Raw genomic sequence first — 10061 nt, 5'->3', positions numbered from 1 at the left:
CTCTCTCTCTCTCTCTCTCTCTCTCTCTCTCTCTCTCTCTCTCCTTTAAATGACAAACCGTCCATCCTCCTCCTCCTCCTCCTCCTCCTCCTCCTCCTCTTCCTCCTGCTCTTCCTCCTGCTGCTAATGCTGTTATCTGCAGTAATGGTACTGTACTTCACAATTAATGGTGGTTGACTCCAGCTGATTGACAGGGCACTTGATTGCGTATAGGTATGGATGGTGGTGGTGGTGGTGGTGGTAAGTTTATCAGTTTGGTAATCGTATGTATAATTTCCTGAGTAATATATTAGTACAGATAGAAGAGGTAGTGGTGGTGTTGGTTGTGGTGGTGGTATAAGTAGTAGCAAGAGTAGTAGTAGTAGTAGTAGTAGTAGTAGTAGTAGTAGTAGTAGTAGTAGTAGTAGTAGTAGTAGTAGTAGTAGTAGTAGTATTGCAAGTAAGCGCATTATTTTGTCAGTAAACTAAACACACACACACACACACACACACACACACACACACACACACACACACACACACACACACACACACACACACACACCACTTCACCAGTAATATGCAGATCTCCCTCTCCAAACCCTCTTCCCTCCGCCTCTCTCTCTCTCTCTCTCTCTCTCTCTCTCTCTCTCTCTCTCTCTCTCTCTCTCTCTCTCTCTCTCTCTCTCTCTCTTCCTTCTCTGTACTACCTAGTGCCTATAATCTCTCCTGTGAACAGTGCTCAGACTCACCTCTCTCTCTCTCTCTCTCTCTCTCTCTCTCTCTCTCTCTCTCTCTCTCTCTCTCTCTCTCTCTCACCCTCCTCGCTACATCATTGAGTACATTAGCGGTCCATTCTATTGTTGGATCCACGGAGGCATTATAATTTCGTTTCGTTGGACATCGCTCCGTTCCCCCTGATTGTTATGCAGTTAAGGGTGTTAGTGTGCTCGCGTGCCGGCGTGCAGTGGGGAGTGTTCTGAGTCTGTTGTGCTTGTTACGGTTGTTGGTGGTGCATGCGTGTGTTTGTGCTGGGTGTTGGGTGGGTGTGTTGGGTGCCGGGGGTCGAGTTAAGCGTCTTGTGAGCTATTGATGTGGTTTTCTCTTGTGATGTTTGTGTTTGAGTTGTTTGAGTTACTGGTGTGTTTTGTTGTGGGATTATAAGATTGGGGATTGGTCAGATTACTGGGTTCTTTAGTTGTTTAGTGACTGTTGGTGTTGGTGGATGTACTTACGTGTGACTGCAATTTATCGTGGGTGGTGTTAGGGTTTTTTGCTTCGCTCGTTTTCTTACTTTTTTTTTTTTTCTTCTTACTGGTCTATTCATCAATAAATACTTTGCTTAATACGTCCTTTTTTTTTCTGACTATGCTATTTGTCTGTTTCTTTTTTCGTATTATTTATTTCAGTTGGTTTATTTACAGACTCAAGCTGCTGCTGCCATTATATAGAAATTGGACAATTAATGCGTGTATTTTAAACTGTATTATGTTGAAAATATTAAGGCTTCTTTTTTCTTTTCTCTTTTCTTTCTTTTTCAGCGTTTTATTAATCTCAGGTGCTATTTTTTTTTTTAAGATGCGAGTTGCTATTATCAATGTTCTGAGATCATTTGAGCCAGTTGTGATGAATTCAGTTTGACATCGAAGCGTCTGGCCATTCAAATAAAGTATGGGGTATCCCTTCGTATATATTTCTCGTGTGGTGGGTCTTTACATGATGCGTTTATTATTTATTTTCAAGAAATTTGTTGTGGCAAGCCATGAATTGTGTTCTGACCGTCTTATCGCTCTCGTTTTCAAGCTTTTAGTCTTTTTTATTTTATTTTTTTAAGCTTTTTCACTGATAAGTCACTTTATTCCCCAGTCACCAAACGTTTCGGACATTTACTTTTTGTGTTAATCTCCGAAATATTTTTGTAGCGTATAATTAACTTCATATCCTGTCCCTTTTTTATTGTATGTGTGTGTGTGTGTGTGTGTGTGTGTGTGTGTCCATACAAGCGATTTTTCTTCTAGAACTGAGAATGATGAGGGAAGAGCACAGCAGAAAATGGTTCAAATTTTGACTTGTTGCCAGTGGTGTTCTCGTGTGGTTGGTGTCTTGTATGGCATGTTGTTGTGGTGCGTTCACGTCATCCTTCACGCCGGTGGGGAATTCAGTTATAGCACCACCACTACTATCCAATGATGTATTATACGTAGGTATGTCGCAAGGATGGCTAATCTATGCCTCTCCACGCATCACGAGGCATGAGAGAGGAAGCAACGCACACACACACACACACACACACACACACACACACACACACACACACACACACACACACAACCCCCAGCAGTTTACAAGCATTGGTCACATGGAATCAAAACAAAGTACGTGGAATTACAACAAAGACAAACTTTTTGTACTTTTTTTTTATTTATTTATTTATTTTTTTTATGGCCACTCTTGCTTCTTATGGGGCGGTCTGGTTCAGCTACTGCTTTCCTAGTCTTGACAGGTAACCTCCTCTTCCTCCTCCTCCTCCTCCCGGTCTGCTTATCTTGGCCCCGCTAATGTATTTACTGGCCACCAAGATGGACACACAAAATTAAGGTTAAGGTTCCCAGGTCAATTATCTCCTGCTGGACTGATCTACGAGTATTTGGCTTTCTGCAATGGCTTCGTATGGGTCTCTCTAGTATCTGACGTTCATTTATACTCCTGGGGTGTGTGTTTGTAGTCTTGCGCCCCAAGTAAAGTACTTATTCATTATGTCATGTAGCAAGGGCAGCAATGATCATGGTAGTAGTGGTATTGGCAATGTTGTTGTTGTTGTTGTTGGTGGTGGTGGTGGTGATGGTGGTAGCAGTCACTATAATAATGTGTCACTGAAAATGTAACCTCACAATTAAGAACATTTCTAAACCAAATCTAACGCCATTCAATCACCTCTTAAATCTTGTTTGTATCTAAAATCATTGTATCTTCTCTTCAGGGCGGTAAGTAAGAAGTTATAATAATTGATGTTATTGACTTAGCTCAGAAATGCCATTCACTTTAGGATGATGGATGTTGAGATAATCCATAACAACAACAACAACAACAACAACAACAATAATAATAATAATAATAATAATAATAATAATAATCATCATACATGACAGCAGCAGGAGAATCTACGGTGCCAAATAACACACTTGTATAACCTGAGCATAGCCATCCCTTTCTAACCTCTCCTACCCAACTTCACCCTCACCCAAACCCTTCCCAAGACGCAGCAGAAAGCCCTCCCCGCCGTCCATGCACGAACCAAAGACAGGCACCATGTTGGCCTCTTATCACGGCAGCCCACCGCCTCTTCCACCACCGCTGCCGCCCACCACACACTCCCGCCCCGCCAGGCACACACCGCAGCACCACAGCCACCGCACCTCATCCATCCCTCAAAGAGAATGATCCACGATGTCATGAGTGGAGTGAATGGCAGGCTGGAGAATGTCTTGCCAGCGGCGCTGCGTCCCCTGCGGCTCCTACAGGAGGGAAAACCCGTGCAACTAGATCCTGCAGTACTCCCTGCCGTATCGATCCCTCCCAAGACACCCGGTCATACATCGCCTTCAGTCTGCCTGCCAAGTACGTCCTCACCCCGCAAACACCCTCCCCTGGCACCTTGGCACCCCCTGGCAGGTCAGGGCGGCACGGGGCACCTGCTGGGGGCGTCCCGAAGTCGTCTGCTACCCGTGGCGAGATGACCCGAGCCGCGCCGTGTCGGGCAGGCAGACACCCCAGGGGTAGGCTCGGGGGACAACTAAGGGACAATAGGCTGTACTTACTTTCCGAGTTCCTCCTTCAGCTCATAATTCTCGCTGAATCGCGTCGAGGGCTGCGTAGCCATGTCGCTAAGTGGATGTTTGGCCTTTCTTGAACAGTATCACAACACTGCTCCGGTACCCAGCTTCCTCTGAGGTGTGGGCGACTCACGAGTGTATCTAACACAACGCTACTTACACCACACAATCATCAGGAATGCTATTAACACCAAGAACTGTATAGCCACAAGCCAGACAAGTGGGAGTGCACCGGGAGGGCCTGAGTTACTCTCTCGTACCGCCGTCCACTAAAGGCAGACAGTTGCCAGGTCCCATTTTGACCCCTCTCTCCCTGGCCCAACCATGCATGCGCACTCACACACGGAAACTTATTCTCGCTATTACTTCATGTACGGAATTTATATTTAAGTCCTCAAAGCAAAATAGTATTTCTAGTATATTGGTATAAATAAAATTATCAAATAAATTGCCGTTTCCTTAATTATCAGTTTGTATCCACTATTATCTCTACCTGCGCTGGCGCGCGAACAACTTCTGTACTGTGTTCGCTTTCACACTGCGCGCGTCGTCTGCTTCAGGCCAGCTAGTGATAGGGTCTGAAAAATTTTAGTTCACTTATCGCGGTACTCGGAAATGGCAATTGGTACAGGTATTCTAAAACGTCAGTAAGTTGTCACCCCTATTGTATATATCAAGTGCCTCAGGTATCTAATAATTATTTCACCTGGATGATGCAAGAGGACATGGAAGAGATGAAGATTTTTACCACGACTTGACAATTGTACTAAACATATAGAAACGCACTGAATGCCAGAGAAATCTGACCTACGTGTTTGTGCGACCGAGGAGTCTGTGAGCCGCTATTGATTTTGTGCTGCCAGACACACAAACCACTCCAGTGACTTGCATTTGAAATCATTCAACTAATGTTCATCCCCTACACTGCATGTCTCCACTGCGTCATGACAATAAGCACCCTGTGTGGGAATTTTACCCTGAGGAAGCAGCTGGCGCCCCCCCTGCCCCCTGGCCCCTTCCTCCCCCGCCGTGCCCCAAGTGACTCCCCGCGGCACACATATTTAGAGCTTTAAAGATATGTGTGATTTGAATGGAGAAGTAAAGTCTCCGTGACGCTTATTTAACTTCCTCTCTTCAGAGCATTTCCTGATTAAGTTCATCCCAATTAAAACAAACCTACACAATAATTCCTTGAGTCTGTACCTGGTAAAATAACAATAAACACTTTTCAAAGACTATAGGTTCTATAAATAAAGTTGGAGTACTTAGACTAGCATTCACGGAGGTAATCATCTTCCATCTCACAGTACCTGGGCACCTGTAGCACGTGAAACAAGGCGAAAGTATGTAAATGTGCCTCAAAATACAGCATTACGTCAGCCTCCGGACTTGGCATGTGACGTTACGGGCAGGTCTTGGCTAGCGGCGAGGCGAGGCGAGGCGAGGAGCTACCGTTCGTCCTTGGCAGAGTAAGATGGATAGTTTCAAGAGTAGCCATGCCGCTGGTCACCCTCGCACAGTGCCAGGGCCAGTGCCAAACACGCATCTCTGGCACCTGAAACGATGACATTATTAATCACACGGTCTTCAGGATCAGTTTTACGACTACCACTTCACGACTCGGGTGGTAAAGTTAATTTCTCCGCAAATTTATTCCACTGTATATTTCTCCCTTACTCCTTGTTAATGTGCTTTGTGTCTTGGTTTCGCTTCCTTGTATGTTGTTTGTGTTCATCTAAATCTTTCTTTTTTTTTTATTTCTTATTCTGTCTCGTATCGATTCTTTATTTATTTTCGTCTTGATTCTTCATTGCTATTAGTATTCATTTTTTATTGTTGCTTCTTTCCTCCGTATTGAACTTCGTGAAACTAAATGTTTTATTCTTTCCTATATCTTGTTATTTAACGTTCTTTCTCGTGTCACTTTCGCATTTGTTTTGAGTGACTTTTGTATGCTGTAATTGTAAATTATTAATTGCCTTTTTCTAAACATTTCCTGATTTATTTAATTATTACCTCTCATTCTGATTTATCTAAATATTGCCTGGGATCCATATCTCATTAAGGTCTTCTCTAGCGTCTCATCTTTAGACGCAACAGGACTCCACAAACAGCATAACTCATAAACAGGAACTCACAAACAGCGTAACTCACACAAGTATACGAAGATAAACGAGTCCTTCATTAATATGCCATGCCCCACCACTTCCTCCTCCACAGACACCACGCGACGATCCGGTGGTCAGTTAGAACCTCACCAGAAGTGTTTCGAATCAACGAAACATTAGGGTACCGTATTTTGAAACGATTTATTCTTTCATATGGATATTTTTCAAAGGCCACACAGATGATTTGTCAGGTTCTCATATGTGTGTGTGTGTGTGTGTGTGTGTGTGTGTGTGTAAGAGGGCCATTCTAGGGCGACAAAAAAAAAAAAAAAAGCCCACTTTGGTGCCAGTCTCTGAAAAGAACGACAAAGGATTATCCACAATTGGAGGATGCATCTTGAAACCTTCCTCTTGAAAGAGTTCAAGTCATAGGAGGGCGGAAATACAGAAGCAGGCAGAGTTCAGAGTTTACCAGAAAAGGGACGAATATGTGTGCTCTTTCTTTCTTTCTTTCTCTCTTTCTTTTTATCTTTCATAAGTGACGTAGACTCCTTCTTAGACTATCACAAGCATCATAAAAACATCTTTGGGAATCCCTATTACGTTCTACCAGAGCCTATAAAAAGTAGCTGAGATAAGACGCCGGAATCTTTGGAAAAGATTCAAAGCGATTTGACGTTCGTGTTTCGTGAGCAAATTCGAATCTTTTGACTCTCCGTTCGGATTGTGACTCGAAGGGGGAGAAAGGAGGAAGATGAGGCCGAGGACGATAAACACATCTCTCTCTCTCTCTCTCTCTTCAACAAATATTTTCGTGTTTTCTGTGCCCTGGTCAATCCCTTTATCCCTTTTTCGACGTCATCAGGTGGGATAATCAGTTTTATTGGCCACACGACAAAATTACCTTATGTCGTTTTCTCCCACCCCGCCCCTTCTCTATAGACTAAGCCTTCCCCCTTTCTTTCTCTCTCTCTCTCTCTCTCTCTCTCTCTCTCTCTCTCTCATTCCAAAAGTTCTCGCTGTTTATCAGAGGAAGAGTTTGTGTGCCAGAGTAGAGAAGAGAGAAAAGAGAGAAAGGAGAAGAGGAAGAGGAAGAGGGAAGAGGAAGGAGCTTTAGCAGGGGATAAGAAGCAGGGTTCATTGGCTGCTTCACTGTCCCCTACTACTGCTGATGTGTGCCAGGGAGAGAGAGAGAGAGAGAGAGAGAGAGAGAGAACTAAGGGGAACAGGAAACGGGAAGAAAGGAAAGGACTAGCTGGGGATAAGAAGGAAGGTTGGTTGGCTGGCTGGATGGTGGTTGGCTGGCTGGTTCACTGCCCTGGCCCCGCTGTCCCCTGCCTCCCTGATGGACTCCCAGGGATCTAGATAAGGGAATTGGACTGGTGTGGGTCTTGGAAAATGAATGTATAGCTTAACCAACTCCCATAGATACATATTAAGTCGACGTTTTGACCAGCACATTCCCCTGGTTATTTGTTCGACTTTTTTTTTTTTTTTTTTTTTTTTACTTTGTTTCTTCCAGTGTTGTTGTTGTTTACCTTCGTAAGTGACCGAGTGACTGACTGAGATGAATGTTTATTAATGCCGCGTCTGACTGTCACATTCCTCAAGCTCATAGTCGGGAGGGAAGGGGTGGGGAGGAAAGAGAGAAAGGGTGTTCGATTTCATTTATTATTAAGTTAGTCGGCTGTGGTAATGTTGTGATGTATATTTGGTCGCGTGTACGTTAGTTAGTGAGGTAATTTATTTTTATCCTCAGTCATTTGTCTATCTATGTATCTGTCCATCTATCTATCTATCTATCTATTTTTCTATTTATCTATCTATTCCATTTATGAGTAAAATGGCAGATATTTTCGCATCATTTCCTTGGTATTCATGATGCTTTTTCTTCTCGCTCTTTCTCACTCTTGTTTTTCCTCTTCCTTCTCTGTTTTCATCTTCTTTACCTCCTCCTCCTCCTCGTCCCTTCTTAAACAGACAGACACTCGCCACTCACCACACCACGCCTCAGCATCCAGCACTTACTCGTCACCCAGGCAACAACAAACTTAGCACACACACACACACACACACACACACACACTCCAGGGACAAGGAAAACAAACCCACCACCACTACCCTCACCACCACCACCGCCGCCACACAAACCCTGCGGTGGGGTCAGAGTCACGCTCCTCGGCCTACCAAGTATTAGGATTGTATTAGGATCCCGCTAATACCCAGCGCGTATAGCCTTGGAAACCGTATCCTTTGGTATTAGAACCTCTTTCCGGCTCTTTGATCCCACTGGAAGGGCACACTGGTTCGATTCCCCTGATACTTTGATACCGTTACGCCAGATTTCCCCTCCCCGTGGATCTTATTAGGAGTGGTGTCCTCGAGGGCGCGTCTAAGCGAGGTGGGGTGAGGCGAGGCGTGGCGAGGTGAAGTGAAGTGGACAGGACAGAAGCTGGTTTGATTTCGTTTGGGTGTGACCTGTTGATCGGTATGTGTGAGTGTGAGTGTGTGTGTGTGTGTGTGTGTGTGTGTGTGTGTGTGTACCGTACTGAAAGTGAGTCTGGAAACTTTATGTGTGTACGTATTTGTGTATGGAGATGGATGGATGGATGGTGTACTTTGTTGTGTGTTTGTCGGAGGTGTGTGTGTGTGTGTGTGTGTGTGTGTGTGTGTGTCTGTGTGTGTGATTCACCTGCAGTCGTCTGCTGGTCACCCAGCCAGCTGTTCCCCTACGGAAAGAGCTCAGAGCTCATAGTGACCGATCTTCGGGCAGGACTGAGACCACTGACATACCACACAAAGGGACAGCGAGGTCACAATCCCTCGGGTTACATCCCGTATCTACTTGTCTCCCTACTTGGTGAACAGGTGCTACACATTAAGATGCTCGCCCATTTGCCTCGCCGCGCCCGGGATTCGTGTGTGTGTGTGTGTGTGTGTGTGTGTGTGTGTGTGTGTGTGTGTGTAAATCTTGGTAATGAACAATCATAATAAGGCTACGACGACAGCGATTATGGTAATGATGAAGATGCTGACGATGATGCGCTGCTGTCTGTCACCTGATGGCCTGGCAGGTTGTCAAGTAGAGGACGTCCTTCTCTCCCGTCCTTGCGTGGCCGCCTCCGCCCCGTTATGGACCATCATTAAAGCTACTCTGTGACACTGACACCCGCCAGCTTCAAGGTATGTCATCCCCTAAATTATAGAGAAAACGCAGTGTGAGGCAAGACAAAAACAGTCGTGTTTGCCAAGGCGGAACGCCGACAAACACCCACCGAACTATTTACCGCGTGAGCAAGCCTGCTGGTGTGGACACACACACACACACACACACACACAGCATACACAGCCCGGTGCTAATGGCGTGCCTCAGAGACAGCAGGCCTCCCGCGAACCTCACCAGCCCACACTGCTTCAGGAATATGCAAATGCACCTCCTGAGTCTGAGAGTGGCACGAACATACGATGGTTTGTTTGAGACGCGAGCAGCGAGCTGCGGCCTGTAGCCTCGAGCCCAGCAAGCAGCACTGGCTTGACCTCTCATGACCTCGTCGCCAGAAGGTGACCCTCGCGGCCCGTGGGGAGCATCTCCCGGCCTGATATATACTGATTTTCCTACTGGAGGAGGTAAACAAGTAATTTGTCTGGAAATGTATTGCTCGTGACAAACAGTGGTGGGCAAGGAAGGTTTTAGCGGCGTCACCTTGCAGTGAGCCGCGGCCTGGTCTGGCGAGCACGCCGCCTCCACAGCCTTTATTTTACACTGTGCTCAATTATCACACAGTTGTGTGAGCTACACTTTATGAGTCACGGAAGCAGCGTACTTATATACCTGTCGCCTTGTCAGGCACGGCGTTTTTGAAGGGATGATGAAGAACGAATTAACCGACAGGAAACCCAGCTAAGCTTCCCTCGGCCCAAGCGGATCAAGCGCCACGCGAACTTAATTAAGGTGACACTGTAAACACTGTGTATTAAATTTCTGGCAGCCATTGGATGAGAGAGTAATGGTCCTCAATATGTGTTGCACTTGAATATTGCAGCGAGATGCTAAAATCAGCAGGAATGCATTTGGCAGCAGTTTTCAGTACCGAGAGGAGAATCTTTGGCATTCCCTGAACGCCCTTTTGGCCTTCAGGAA

The 10061-nt window shown here is 45.5% G+C and overlaps 1 long non-coding RNA gene across 1 annotated transcript in view; it reads right to left on the bottom strand.

Moving 5' to 3' along the window:
- Positions 1-4323, bottom strand: part of LOC135103683 (uncharacterized) — a 70916-nt gene extending 66593 nt beyond the window's left edge. Inside the window, exon 1 of the long non-coding RNA XR_010270161.1 lies at positions 3798-4323. This is a non-coding gene — a long non-coding RNA (uncharacterized LOC135103683). The remainder of the gene's footprint in view (positions 1-3797) is intronic.
- Between the last annotated feature and the right edge of the window lie 5738 nt (positions 4324-10061).

This window comes from Scylla paramamosain, chromosome 9 (genome assembly GCF_035594125.1).
Source record: "Scylla paramamosain isolate STU-SP2022 chromosome 9, ASM3559412v1, whole genome shotgun sequence".
Lineage (NCBI taxonomy): Eukaryota > Metazoa > Arthropoda > Malacostraca > Decapoda > Portunidae > Scylla > Scylla paramamosain.
The sequence above is the reverse complement of the archived record's forward strand: the minus strand, read 5'-3'. Positions and strand labels throughout refer to the sequence as shown.